The sequence below is a fragment of the Cupressus sempervirens genome, chromosome 11, assembly GCF_028749045.1.
Source record: "Cupressus sempervirens isolate cs-2001-9-10 chromosome 11, ASM2874904v1, whole genome shotgun sequence".
NCBI lineage: Eukaryota > Viridiplantae > Streptophyta > Pinopsida > Cupressales > Cupressaceae > Cupressus > Cupressus sempervirens.
The window spans coordinates 441,370,750-441,385,638 of NC_143128.1; the positions used below are offsets into that span (position 1 = coordinate 441,370,750).

Here is a 14,889-nt window from a genome sequence, read left to right on the forward strand (position 1 = left end):
CATTTGTGAAAATCTTTGCCTTAGAATGTGCATTTTTTCTTTAAATATGAAATTTTTCTTCATTTTGATGTCTTTGGTTCTTCCCCAAGTTCCAAATTCGAATTTCATCTTTGGGAATGCATTACATCTTAGCATGTTTTGAGTTATTTTCAAAGGTATGTTTTTCTCTTGTTTTTTTTTTGTGTGCTTGTTGCCGGTTTTTCTCCATTTTGGAGAAGTTGCAAGTTTTTTACCAAAAACTTGTTTTTCCTTCACTACATGCGAAAGAATTATAATTTCATTTCACATTCCGTTTCCACATCATTACATCTCACATTTCATCCGACAAATGCAATTACATGTTTTTCACTTCATTCGCCATCCGCACATGCATGTAATCCCATTTTTCGTTTCCATTTTCATCCATCTCATTTTTCGCTTTCATTCGCACGACACGATTACACGAAATGCTTTACGTGTAATTGCATCTAAAAGGTCCGATTTTGATCAAAAGTCTTATTTTGAAAAGACAAAAAAGATGTTATTTTCACTTTCCATGAATTTTGACTTCTTTCTTTTTACAAAAGTGACTATATAATTCATTATCTCACCTCCATTGTTTCATTTCCATCTTCATATACGCATTTGCACTTACATGAATAAGTACATGTTTCCATACATGTTTTCACCTCATAACATATTTTACATGTTATCCTTCATTTGCACCCGCATGTACACGTAAAGTGTACCTTTCATTCGCACTTACATCTCGTTTCACCCTCCACTTTCCGTTACATGTTGCATTTACATGTAATCCATTTTTCGTGCAATGACATTTTGAAAGCCCAAGTCACTTTTTGAAAATCAGCAATCTCCATTTACACACATTCCCATGCGCTAAGCACTTTACTTCAAAAAAAAAAAACAGAGAGTTAAAGGTGCTGATGGAAAGTTGTTTCGAGTGTACATCCAAACATAGTCAAGAAAGTTTCCAAAGTGTCAAAGACTCCAGTTTGTGTTCATCTACAAAGGAGAATTCACGACAACTTGAGCGAGAAAAGATGGATCACATCAATTTTCCACATGATAATGGACAATTCATCAAAGAGAGCTAGAGGTTGTCAAAAAACGCAACACTATGGTTATCAACGTGAATACAGCAGTACAAGGTACAGGAACTCCCAATCCTGTTATCAACTGGGATTGCATCGTCAAGTACAAGGCCTTTCAGAATTGTTCTTTTCTCTTCCGTCTTCTTTCTTCTTCTTTCATGTTTGTAGTTGGAGAAGATGCATTACATGAAAAAGTGTAATTACTCGCATTACATGTGTATGTAAAAGATGTAATGCGAGTTGCATGTGCAGTTGCATGTAACCTTTTATTTTTTGTAGTTAGACTTGGTCAAAGTTGGTTGAGTTGCTCCCACTTTTTTCTCCCCCTTTTTCCCAACTTCTTTGCCTATATAAAAGAGTGCCCCCCTCATTGTAAAATCATCATTATCTTTATGCAAAAGAGCTCTGGAGAAATTGTGCCAACAGAACTTTGTTTGTGCAGCACTATTTTGAGAGAAAGTGAATACAAAGGAGCATTTGAGACTTAATTTTGATTAAGTGAAATTGTTATTTGTGTGAATTGTAAGCTGTGTCTATAATTCATTCAAGTTACCTTTGATTTGTACTATCTTTTGTTATTGATATTGTATCTTGTGATTGATAGAAAAGAGTTAAGAAACAATTGAATCCCCAGCTTTGACCAAGAACAATTGTGAAAATCCATAGCTAGAAGCTTTGTCTGTAGCTTGTATTTTCATCTTGATTCGCAAAATAGTTAGATTGTTGTTACTTTTAGGAGTCTTTGTGCCCTAATTGTAAACATTTTACCACATAGAAGTACAACAGGACTTAGAGCCAAACTGGTACATTTTGGCTAGCCTTTGAGTTAGTTAAAATTTATCGGTATCACTGTTTCCAGCTCGTGATAGAAGTGTAATTAGAGATTCACCTTGCCCATTATTCGCCTTACGAATAAGTGGATCCTTTCTTGAAAGTTAAGAAGAAAGGATAATAGTAACACCCAGTTTATAAATCTCTCAATTTTTTGCTTACCTTGAGTTGATCCAAGGAACAGTGAGAAGGGGGAGCCTTCCCTTTAAGGTAGGAGAGACTCTGTCTCACAAGCTGTGGCTGGTCATCCTATTTTGCGACTAAATTTTTACCCAAAACTGTTGGTTGCAAAATATCCACCCAACAGTTTTTTGGCGACTCTGTTGGGGATCGAACGCATTCGGAAGCCTTAAGCTTTCGTTTGAAGTTTAGTTCCTTATTCTGATTGGCATTACTGGTTATCACACTGGCAAGTTTTGAGTACGTGTATTCACGGAGGAAGAAGGGAGAAAGTTCTTCAAGCTCTACCAGATCATTTTGGGCTCAACGGGCTCATTTTGACTTACTACTATTCCCTCTCTCTCCCGTACTACAAGTTATCCTCCTCCTAAAAAGAAGTCCTCTGTGCCCAGTGAAAATTCCCAATTTTTCCTCAAACCCTTGTTATCTGCTGCACAATTAAAATTAGCTACTACTAACGTTCCAATTATCAATATGGCTGCTGGTCCGTGAGGAGCAGCTTTTGGTCCGTTAAATCTTGCAGCACCATTGCATGCATTACCTCAAGGTTCTCGTAAGAATTTTCCCAAATTCTACGGAGATGGTAAGCAACATCCTGATGAACACATTAAAGCCTTTTACATTGCTGTGGGAGTCTTTGGTGTGGAACATGAAGATATATCTGTAAGACTCTTTATTGGGCCTTTACAAGGTATAGCAGCTTATTGGTTCTATAATTTAGACCCTAATTCAATCACTGATTGGGCATCTCTGCATGCTAAGTTCCTTGAAAGATTCAAGCCTGCAGAAGATGAGCATGCTCTCCTAGCACAGCTCACACAAATGAAGGAGGCAAATGATGGAATGCGGGAGTTTATATCTAAGTTCAATAAATTAGCTAATAGAATTCCAGTTGCTTCTCAGCCCACTGCTACGAATTTGAAGTGTTTCTTCATCAACACAACTTCCTGAAGTTAGCTTTTTACTTCGAAGGGCTGCCCTTGCAACATTGGCTCTCGCACAATCTTTGGCAACTGAGATTGAAGATGATCTAATACTTGCAGGAAAGATTCGCAAAGATGCTAGCTGATTCAAGAATAATTCCGCCTCGGAATCTTCTTCATCGGGTACATCCGATCCACTAGTTCAAAAGCTGGCAAATGAACTTCTTGCTCTCAAGAAACAAATATCTCAAGGTTCATATGCAGCACCATATAAGGATATTCCAAGGCGACCTTATCCTAATGCTGCAAACAATTATGCGGCTAAGAATCAGAATAAGCTTCCTCCTCCACCGGAGAGGCTTGCGCTCGAAGCACCACCAAGTAACACAACTATTGGTTACTTCGAAGCTGATCCATTGAATGAAAATCAAGATGAATATCTTTTCGAGGATATTGCTGCTCTGTATCATGAAGATCCTCAGGCAGTTGGCGACTCTACTATTGGTTATATGCAGTACAGTGCTGAAGAAGATCATGAAATTGATTTTGCACAAGCTTATGCGGTGATGACACGTTCACAAACTAAGTTGGCTCAACAACAAGAAGAGGCTGAAAACAAGCTGGATGCTCCTCAGATGCCTGTTACCATTGCAAAAAGAGGAACACTATTGCCTAGTATGCCTAATGATCCAGCTAAAAATCAAGTAAGTGCTGATCAAACTATTCTTGCATCTTCTGTTTTGAAGCCCAGTATGCCTAGAGCTCAGGCTGAAAATTTTAATTCTTCCTTAGCAAATTCCTTTCAAGCTTTTTATATTATAGATCATGCTAAGAAGACCAAAATTCAAATGTCTGAGGTAGAATACCTACAAGCTTATCCAGACCAGATGGAAAGACTTGCTAAATTTGTGAAAGAATCACACCCTACTCAAACCCACCTGGTTACTCCTGAAGTCAAGAATATGCCAAATAACTTAGTAACCATTCCATCCTCCATTCCAGGGAAGATTGAGCCTTTCTATCTTTCCCTTTTGATCAACGGTTTCAAGTTAAGTAACTGCGTCATAGATTTAGGTGCCTCTGATAATGTCATGCCTGCCAAGGTTGCAGATGCCTTAGGTTTAACCCTAACCAAATCTTTTGGTAGCTGTTATTCTATGGAGAACAAACAAGTGCCTCTAAAAGGGAAAATCAAAGATGCTCAATTTGCTTTTGCGTCTTTCCCAGACAAAAAGATCAAAATGACGGTATTAGTTGTTGATGTACCAGCCTCCTATGGTATGTTACTTGGTCGCAATTTCTGTAAGGATGTAGGAGGAGAACTTAACATGGATATGACTGAAGCTAGAATACCTGTTAAGGGTGTGATACAAAAATTGTATCCTGAACGAGAAACTAAGTATGTGGTAGTCAAATCCAATGATCCACATGCCCAAATTCTTTTTGAATCAGCAGGAATGGGAAATTATTATCTACATATTGATGAAATATCTGAGTTTGCTAAAGATTGGACAAAGTCTGAAAGCTCTTCACTATTACCAAATACTGAGAAATTTGTCGATGCCATAGATGAAGATGTCATTCCTGATGACAAAGATATCCCTAAAAATGATCCCATGGATTATTTAAAGGATGAAGAGATGCATTCTGAAAGTGATTCTACTGATTCCCTTGAAGGAAGAATTATTCTAAATGATTCTGGTGCAAGTACAAGCAGCTCTAATATTATTTGGGTTATGGAATTTGATGGAAGTTGTGCTTCCATGGGATTCAGTGCTGGAGTTGTTTTTATTTCTCCTGATGGTGAATTCTTCCCATTTTCGTACAAGTTGCAGTTTCCTAACACCAATAACACGGCTGAATATGAAGCCTTGATATTGGGATTGAACATGGCGCAAGCTAGAGGAATTCAGAACTTGCATGTTAAAGGTGATGCTGAATTGGTAGTGTATCAAATTAAGGGTCAATATCAAGCCAAAAATGACCAACTTAGACACTATCGTGATTTAGCTTGGGGTTATATCCAGCTTTTTGATGCTTTCAACATTTCAGTCATTCCTAGAGAGTTGAATGATAGAGCTGATACACTTGCAGTTTCAGCCACTCTTCTACTTCCACATCAGCATTTTGAAGATAACATCTATGAAATACAGTTGGTCTACCGACCAAGTATTCCTGATAATTGTGAACATTGGCAAGTGTTCAATGATGATAATCAAATTATCAACTTTCTTGAGACAAAAGAAGGATTTGATGAAATGTATTTTGAAGGAGGTGAATGTGGTCCCAATGAAGTGCTCTCTGAAGTAGATCCAGAAACCGGTCATGAAGTCATTCAACTCAAAGGGAAAAAGATTCCTAAAGGTTTGATTTCTTTGGAAAAATTGTTTGATAAACATGATAGATATATCAAAGAACAACAAAAGGAAAGAACCAAGTCTATGGAACATTATGAGAAACACAACATTGGAACAAATGAAGACCCAAAGCCGGTGAACATCGAAAATTGGTGCACAGACGAAGAAAAGGAAAAGTTCATTGTTCTTCTTCGTGAATATAGAGATGTCCTAGCTTATTCGTATGAAGATCTGAAATCTTTCCGTCCTAAAGAAGTTCAGCATGATATTCCTCTGAAGTTTGGTGCCACTCCTTTCCGTCAAAAGCAGAGGCAATACAATCTTAAGATCTCAGGTACTATCCTAGCTGAAATTCAGAAGATGCTTGAACCAGGTATCATTTTTCCTATTCATCATTCATCCTGGGTAGCCAATATTGTTCCTGTCAGAAAAAAGAATGGTGAAATTCGCATATGTGTGGATTTCCGTAATCTTAATCAAGCATCACTCAAGGACAATTATCCATTGCCAGTCATGGATCAAGTTTTGCAAGCTGTCACTGGTTCTGAGATGTTGTCTATGCTTGATGGTTTTTCTAGGTATAATCAAATTAAGGTCCGTGAAGATGATCAATACAAGACAGCATTTACTACCCCATGGGATACTTTTGCATATAGGCGGATGCCTTTTGGCTTGATTAATGCCGGAGCGACTATTCAAAGAGCAATGGATCTTGCTTTTGATGGTTTAATAAATGAAAGTATTGTTGTATACTTAGATGACTTGACTGTTTATTCCAAAAACCGTCAAGATCATTTCTTTCATCTACAACAAGTTTTAGAAAGGTGCAGGCAACATGGCGTATCCTTAAATACCAAGAAGTCAGTTTTTGGTTTGATGGAAGGAAAGCTCTTAGGACATATTGTGTCAAAAGAAGGTATCAAAATTGATCCTGAAAGGGTGATAGCGATTCAAAATTTATCTTTACCATCAATTAAGACAGCAGTTCATTCTTTCTTCGGAAAGGTGAATTTCCTCAGAAGATTTGTGCCAGACTTTGCTGAACTTACTCGTCATATTGTTGAGATGATGAAAGGAAAGAATGCATTTCATTGGAATCAGGAAGGAAAGAAAGCATTTGCGGAAATCAAAGAGGCCATAGCACATGCTCCTGTGTTGGTATGTCCTGATTACACTAAAAGCTTTATTATGTATAGTTATGCTTCAGAGCATACCCTTTCTGCAATTCTGATGCAGAAAAATAATGAAGGTATTGAATCACCTATTTCATTTATGAGTTGTCCTCTGAAAGCTCATGAATTAAAATATAGCCAAATGGAGAAACATGCTTATGTTGTTGTCAAGGCAGTAAAGCATTTTAGATTCTATCATTCGGATTTTGGAGATTTGACAAATTCTCATCATTTTTGAAGAAAATTTCAAAGAAAGAGCATCTTTTCCTTCATTTTTGGCACATATTCATCAAGTAAGTGCACTTCTTCTTTCTTGTGTTTTAATTCATGCTTATCCTTGCCGATTTGATGCTTGAAATCGTTGGATGGATGCCATTTGTGAAAATCTTTGCCTTAGAATGTGCATTTTTTCTTTAAATATGAAATTTTTCTTCATTTTGATGTCTTTGGTTCTTCCCCAAGTTCCAAATTCGAATTTCATCTTTGGGAATGCATTACATCTTAGCATGTTTTGAGTTATTTTCAAAGGTATGTTTTTCTCTTGTTTTGTTTTTGTGTGCTTGTTGCTGGTGTTTCTCCATTTTGAAGAAGTTGCAAGTTTTTTCCCAAAAACTTGTTTTTCCTTCACTACATGCGAAAGCATTATCATTTCATTTCACATTCCATTTCCATGTCATTACATCTCACATTTCATCCGACAAATGCAATTACATGTTTTTCACTTCATTCGCCATCCGCACATGCATGTAATCCCATTTTCCGTTTCCATTTTCATCCATCTCATTTTTCGCTTTCATTCGCACAACACGATTACACGAAATGCTTTACGTGTAATTGCATCTAAAAAGTCCAATTTTGATCAAAAGTCATATTTTTAAAAGACAAAAAAGATGTTATTTTCACTTTGCATGAATTTTGACTTCTTCCTTTTTCCAAAAGTGACTATATAATTCATTATCTCACCTCCATTGTTTCATTTCCATCTTCATATACGCATTTGCACTTACATGAATAAGTACATGTTTCCATACATGTTTTCACCTCATAACATATTTTACATGTTATTCTTCATTTGCACCCGCATGTACACATAAAGTGTACCTTTCATTCGCACTTACATCTCGTTTCACCCTCCACCTTCCGTTACATGTTGCATTTACATGTAATCCATTTTTCGTGCAATGACATCTTGAAAGCCCAAGTCACTTTTTGAAAATCAGCAATCTCCATTTACACACATTCCCATGCGCTAAGCACTTTACTTCAAAAAAGAAAAAAGAAAAAGAGTTAAAGGTGTTGATGGAAAGTTGTTCCGAGTGTACATCCAAACATAGTCAAGAAGGTTTCCAAAGTGTCAAAGACTCCAGTTTGTGTTGATCTACAAAGGAGAATTCACGACAACTTGAGCGAGAAAAGATGGATCACATCAAGTTTCCACATGATAATGGACAATTCATCAAAGAGAGCTAGAGGTTGTCAAAAAACGCAACACTATGGTTATCAACGTGAATACAGCAGTACAAGGTACAGGAACTCCCAATCCTGTTATCAACTGGGATTGCATCGTCAAGTACAAGGCCTTTCAGAATTGTTCTTTTCTCTTCCGTCTTTTTTCTTCTTCTTTCATGTTTGTAGTTGGAGAAGATGCATTACATGAAAAAGTGTAATTACTCGCATTACATGTGTATGTAAAAGATGTAATGCAAGTTGCATGTGCAGTTGCATGTAACCTTTTATTTGCTGTAGTTAGACTTGGTCAAAGTTGGTTGAGTTGCTCCCACTTTTTCCTCCCCCTTTTTCTCAACTTCTTTGCCTATATAAAAGAGTGCCCCCCTCATTGTAATATCATCATTATCTTTATGCAAAAGAGCTCTATAGAAATTGTGCCAGCAAAACTTTGTTTGTGCAGCACTATTTTGAGAGAAAGTGAATACAAAGGAGCATTTGAGACTTAACTTTGATTAAGTGAAATTGTTATTTGTGTGAATTGTAAGCTGTGTCTATAATTCATTCAAGTTACCTTTGATTCATACTATCTTTTGTTATTGATATTGTATCTTGTGATTGATAGAAAAGAGTTAAGAAACAATTGAATCCCGAGCTTTGACCAGGAACAATTGTGAAAATCCGTAGCTAGAAGCTTTGTCTGTAGCTTGTATTTTCATCTTGATTCGCAAAATAGTTAGATTGTTGTTACTTTTAGGAGTCTTTGTGCCCTAATTGTAAACATTTTACCACATAGAAGTACAACAGGACTTAGAGCCAAACTGGTACATTTTGGCTAGCCTTTGAGTTAGTTAAAATTTATCGGTATCACTATTTCCAGCTCGTGATAGAAGTGTAATTAGAGATTCACCTTGCCCATTATTCGCCTTACGAATAAGTGGATCCTTTCTTGAAAGTTAAGAAGAAAGGATAATAGTAACACCCAGTTTATAAATCTCTCAATTTCTTGCTTACCTTGAGTTGATCCAAGGAACAGTGAGAAGGGGGAGCCTTCCCTTTAAGGTAGGAGAGACTCTGTCTCACACGCTGTGGCTGGTCATCCTATTTTGCGACTGAATTTTTACCCAAAACTGTCGGTTGCAAAATATCCACCCAACAGAACATATCAAGAATTAGACCTTAACAACCAAGATCTATCATAACCACACAAGCTCTAAGTTTTGCCACTGTTTCCAAAATTTTGACTGCCTTACCAAAGGATGGATTACGGTTATTATTCAATCCTTGAAAACTTTCCACGATCAATTGGAATAGCTAATTCATTACTTCCCCACTATAAGGATCATGTGATGCTATTATCCTCATAACCTGAACAATACATTGTGTGACTGCAAGTCTTACCCCCCTATCAGGATGCCTCGACAATGTTGGCTTGGCCAAGGGAATCGCAGCAAGAAGTATGTTCACTCGTTTACTCTTAAAACCTAGTTGTTCTATCATGGATAAACAATTCTCAATTGCTTCCAAATTGTGAAGTGATTCATTCATTGATTTAGGCAGACATGCAAGTTTTCTTTCTATTTTATAGAGCTTTTCTTTGAGAATTTGTTTCTTGTCCTTGACAATAAATGACAGTAGTTACCTAAACATGTTTTTTCACTGTTCTGAAATGCTGTTTCCCAATTTCTTCCTCACTGCATGCCCCTATTCTGAATTTAAATCTGCCTTGTAACTTTGTCAAATTATTTGCACTAGTTTTTCAAAATCTGTTATATCTAACACAGGAATCTTGCCCAGTCCCAGACTTCGTATGGCTGAACTTTACCAAAAATCAGGACTCAAACATTCCATCAAACATATCAAGTGCAAGTTGATAGAGCATTTTAGTCTGAATATTTTAGCTTCTTAATTTTGATCACAAATTAATGATAGGCAAAGTTCAAGCATTAAATCAATTTATATCCAAAGCAGAACTAAAACATTGTTATAGCAGTCTTCCCTTAATATTACTTCCTGTGTATAATTACTGTGAACAGTAGATCCATACAACCTTGGATTCGCACCACAGATTGATAATGCAACAATCAAATGAGTTACCTGCTATATGCACCCGCTGTTGTTCAATGTGATAAATCTTCAAATGGAAGCTCTAAGATTATATACCAGTCTAGTTCTGTCACAACATCAACTTTCTTCCCTACTATAGCAACGCTATTGGAAACCTTCTCAAATTTGCAAAGGCTGATAATCGCAGCTTCATTCAATTCCAGTTTATGTACAAATGTAAATCTAACAGCATAAACTGTATTTGATTTGATAGAGAAAAGTTTATCTCCAATTACTACGGAACAACTCTTAATTTGCATTCTAAACTTCCAACTTGAGCTAGTTATTAGACCCCAGTGCCTCTATCCAGCTCACACTTATGGATTTGATTTGGAAGACACAAGACCAGGTCGAATCCTTGATTTTGAGTACATGCTGATATTGAAAACGATAGCCTCCTCTGAAAGATGCAAAATTAATTAACTCCCGTAAAAAATACTAGCATCCACAATTACATTTTTTCTATTCCCCTTCCCAATTTCTGAAACCTTCCTAAACTGCAAAATCGGATTGCCCTGACTCCCTGCACTAACATAGATTGGTGTTACAAAGTAACGCCTTGCCACAACAAATGAGCTCACCAACAATTAGTCCTCCGCAATCACTTCTGTAAACTGCCCAAAAAGATGAAACTTCCAACTTAATTTATTTTGGTACATATGTAGTCTCAAAAACTGTTTAGTTTTTATTTTCCAAAATCTTAGTACTTTCTTGTCTCTGGTATTTTTAAACTCATGACAGTGTTACTCTCTGTTACACCAATCACCAACAATTTGGTTTCACCTAACGAAAGAGCTCCACAGTAACACCCCTCTGGATGTGAATCATGACTTCTCTGCTCAGAAAGGACATATGTTTGACCTGATATGGAAACAATTACCCATAGTCTGCTATCTAAAAATTCTGTAACGGCAATTGCTCAAGCTTTCTTCGACCATTTTAAATACCAATGTCTCTCACTTTGATCTCTACTTTAGTTATTTAATTGCCCAGGTAATACGACAGAGGCTAAAACATTGAGAGGTCAATCCGTTCGGCCAAACATGGAATGAAATAAAGGCTGAGTTTACAATAACAGGAGTTACGGAGACAAATAGAAAGGGTAGATTCTTTTGTTTTTTAAATAATTCCTTTCAAACTTTAGTCACAGCCACCAGAATTATATAAAAAATTTGATTTGGACTATCAAAAGCCTCCAATTAGTTTCACGACATGCAGAAATATGGTCGCACCATGATAAATTCAAATTGTTTTCAAAATATGGGCTTCAATAAATTTATGGCACCATTTTTTTTCCCAAACTTTAGTCTTCGCTTAGAATCAAATATTTGCCCACAAGAAGTAAGCCTGATGGTTTTGTTTCCTTTGTAACGCCTCTTCACCAACCAAACTTGGCTACGGAACAGTCATTACCATATTCTTGAATTGAAACTGATATGATGATCCCATAGGCCAACTCCTCCTATCCAACTTCTTGTATGGCTCCCAGAAATGTTCTTTGATCTGAAACTCGCAAAACGGTTTTCAAAGTCCCCAATAGGAAACCACACACAGATGCTCAAGCAATGAAAACTCCATTTTAAAACAGAGTCTCTGCTTGGTATTTCACAACAATATTTATATATTTTCCCCAAGGGCGATATAATATCAACCCTAATAAGGAAAAATAATCTGAATGATATTACGTTTCACCACAAATATAATGCTCATGCAATCAATTGGTTTTAGCAGGAAATTGTCCACCCAATCACGGAAGACTCAGGAGTGTAATATATCGGCCAATATGATGCATTTGAAAATTGGTCACCTTTCAGCAGACTGGTCTTGTTCCTCCACAATGAATCATTTCTTAGATTTGAAGCATTTAATATTACTATCATTCACATGTTCTGCCAAATGTAACTCACCATACAACTGATATTGTTCTGCTGCCGCATAGACCTATTTGGTATTCATGGGAATATGTTAATATATCTTTGCTGACATCATTATTTCTCCATGAAAATAATGATAAAGCCTTCGAAATTTTAATATTTTGTGCATGAAAAGACTTTCTTTGCCCACTTTAAATTGACTAGCAAAAAATACCAGGCTTTGAAGAATACCAATCATTGCACATGGTAATACGTCACTGTAATCTTTTCAAACAAAATTCAATATCTATGTTGCTTCTCCCTCAATATTTTGAATGCAATATTCAGAGTAATATATTGTAGACAAATAAAATCCTTCGGCAGATATTTCTGTAGTCGAAATAAAGTAACTACTGTGTTTAGTACTTGTTAAAGTTTAGTTGGGCTAGGTAGTTAGGAGGCGAGGAAATGGTTTATTTCTAAATTAACTTGGTCTATGAATATTTCATTCCTATAGATTCAATCCCTCAGGATGGCAGGATGCACTGCTCTGATACTACCATAATACCCCAGTAGGATATTATCTCCAAATTTATCTCAAAATAATTTTCAGAATATAAACATATATCTTGGGAAATAAACCAGCAATTAACCAGTAAATGTTCATTAAAATATCTCAAAATACGTTATTGCATTATACACCAACAAAACAATAACCAGCTATCAACAAATCCAATCCTAAACACAGTATTATAGTCAGATTGGAAAACCCAGAATGAACTTGTAATGCAATTGTGAACTTCATCACAAATTCACCATAGCTAATGAATCGGGGATACATCCAATCCACCGAGAAGAACCTGAGGGTTTGCGTCCTTGGATTTTGAAAAGAAGCTGAAGCTTCCCAAATTTATCCAAGAGAAATCTCAAACCAAATCAATATCCAAGTATGCACAAAATGAATGACATTTTGTCTTTTAATGCTCAACCATGACTCTTCTGATTCCCATTGTCTTTCATCTTATTGCCCCTTGGTCACATTTGCCCCTTATTAATTAAAAGAAACTTTTTAAATAGTTTTTATTTAACTCCAAAGTCACTTTTGATTATTCTATAAGTTGGGTTAGTAAATTTCTAATGTCTGCAACAAGGGGACATTACAATCCAATCTTTAAAGAAAAAACCCCTACCATCTTTCATGAATGGTACACTACCCATAGTCCAATCTTTTTCTTTTCTACTTGGACAAATCATGAAGTGAGACCCATTAGGTAGGGTTTTAATCTCCACAGTTTCTTACCAATTTTTGTCACACCAATCACTAACATTTTTTAGAGATAGCTAGGGCCCATTCCATTTCATAAAAAACCTCATTCCTCAAGGGACACTAAATCCCCCCATTCATTATTCTCAACCAAAACAAACACAACAGGCTTGTGAATAATGTTGTTACTTATTGTGTGCGGATGGTGTTCTTTTAGTCGCCAGAACTTTTTCGATAGGTTCTCAAAAGCTACCAATCTCTAGAGTCTTAGGCTTGCAAACCCCCAACGATTTTTGAACTATTGTTCCCCATAATCGCCCGAGCAATCTTACAAAACTTGTTGGATCCTTCCATGCATCATAATTTTGAGGTCTTCTGTGGAAGCCCTCATTTTTGGATGTGATAAAAACAATCTAAGAGCATCTATTAAAGCACCATCCCTTAGACACATGCTCGTAATACCTCCAACTGCAATGCCTCCTGAAGTCAGGCCACTACACATGCTCTCTATCATTAATAGGGTTTGTAATCTTGAGTTGCAAGGTGATAATACATATAATATATATATATATACACACACACACATACACATCCCATAATATTAACTAGAATTATATAGTTATACATTATATGAATACATGTATATGTTTATAATACAAAGGAATTAAATGTTTGTAACTATTCCTTCATCAATTTCTATAGTCCCTTTAGAGGATAGGTCTTTGTCAATCTGGGTGAGATAAAGTAAATCTCACAAGCTAGGTGAATTCCAAGATGGTTAAGGATATGTATTTCCAATGACTTGAAGGAAATGCCCAAGACAGGTACCAACATACAATCCCAATCCCTTGAGAAAGCCTACTTGTAGATTGGTGTCAAACACCCTGTGACATGAAAATTTCCATCCTCCTTAAGGTTGGCTTGTTTAAGAGAGAAGAAGGAATTGGGCTTAAACGTGTTAATTGTTAAATTTATTATTAGTTATTGATTGCTTCTTAAAATAAAATCAATTTGGATGCACAGTAATGTATGTTAATCGTTGAAAATTGATAGCCTTCCTAATTGGGGATATTACAGTGATGCCCTCCTACCTTATTCCCATGTTAAGTGGAGTGTAAAATGCCAGCAAGAAGAAAAGTATAGAGGACAAAGTTTTGCTTGGACCAATGCAAAGCCAAACATTAACATCAAAATAAAAGCTGATAAAAAATTTACAATAAGTTAGAAGTTATTCCAATGCTTGTATCACTGAAAACACTATTTTTTGTTAATATTATGCCATCAATGATATTGATTTCCTCCTACCTTGATCCCTTGCTTAGAGGATTGTAAAATGCTAATGAAGAAGAAAAGTATGGAAGATAGAGTCTTGTTTGAAGTGATGAACCAATACAAAGCCAAATAGTAATATTAAAATAAAATCTGCTAAAATTATTATGTCTGGCTGAACCTATACAGCTGAGCTACTAGGCTCAAAGAAATGTTATATCAATTAGCACAAAAATATTGGGTTTCCAAGTAAGCAAATGATAGGAAGCTTGTATACTACTTTATTTGATCGAAAGCCAACCAAACTGTTCAAAGTGATGCTATACAGGCACTACCGTCTAAGAAAGGTTCCTGTTGAGGAAACTAATTAAAGGAAAACTCCAATACACAAAAAAAA

The 14,889-nt window shown here is 36.2% G+C and overlaps 1 protein-coding gene across 4 annotated transcripts in view; it reads right to left on the reverse strand.

Moving 5' to 3' along the window:
* Positions 1–14,889, reverse strand: part of LOC149530314 (FACT complex subunit SSRP1-like) — a 259,070-nt gene that overhangs the window by 45,224 nt on the left and 198,957 nt on the right. The gene's annotated exons all lie outside the window — the stretch shown is intronic.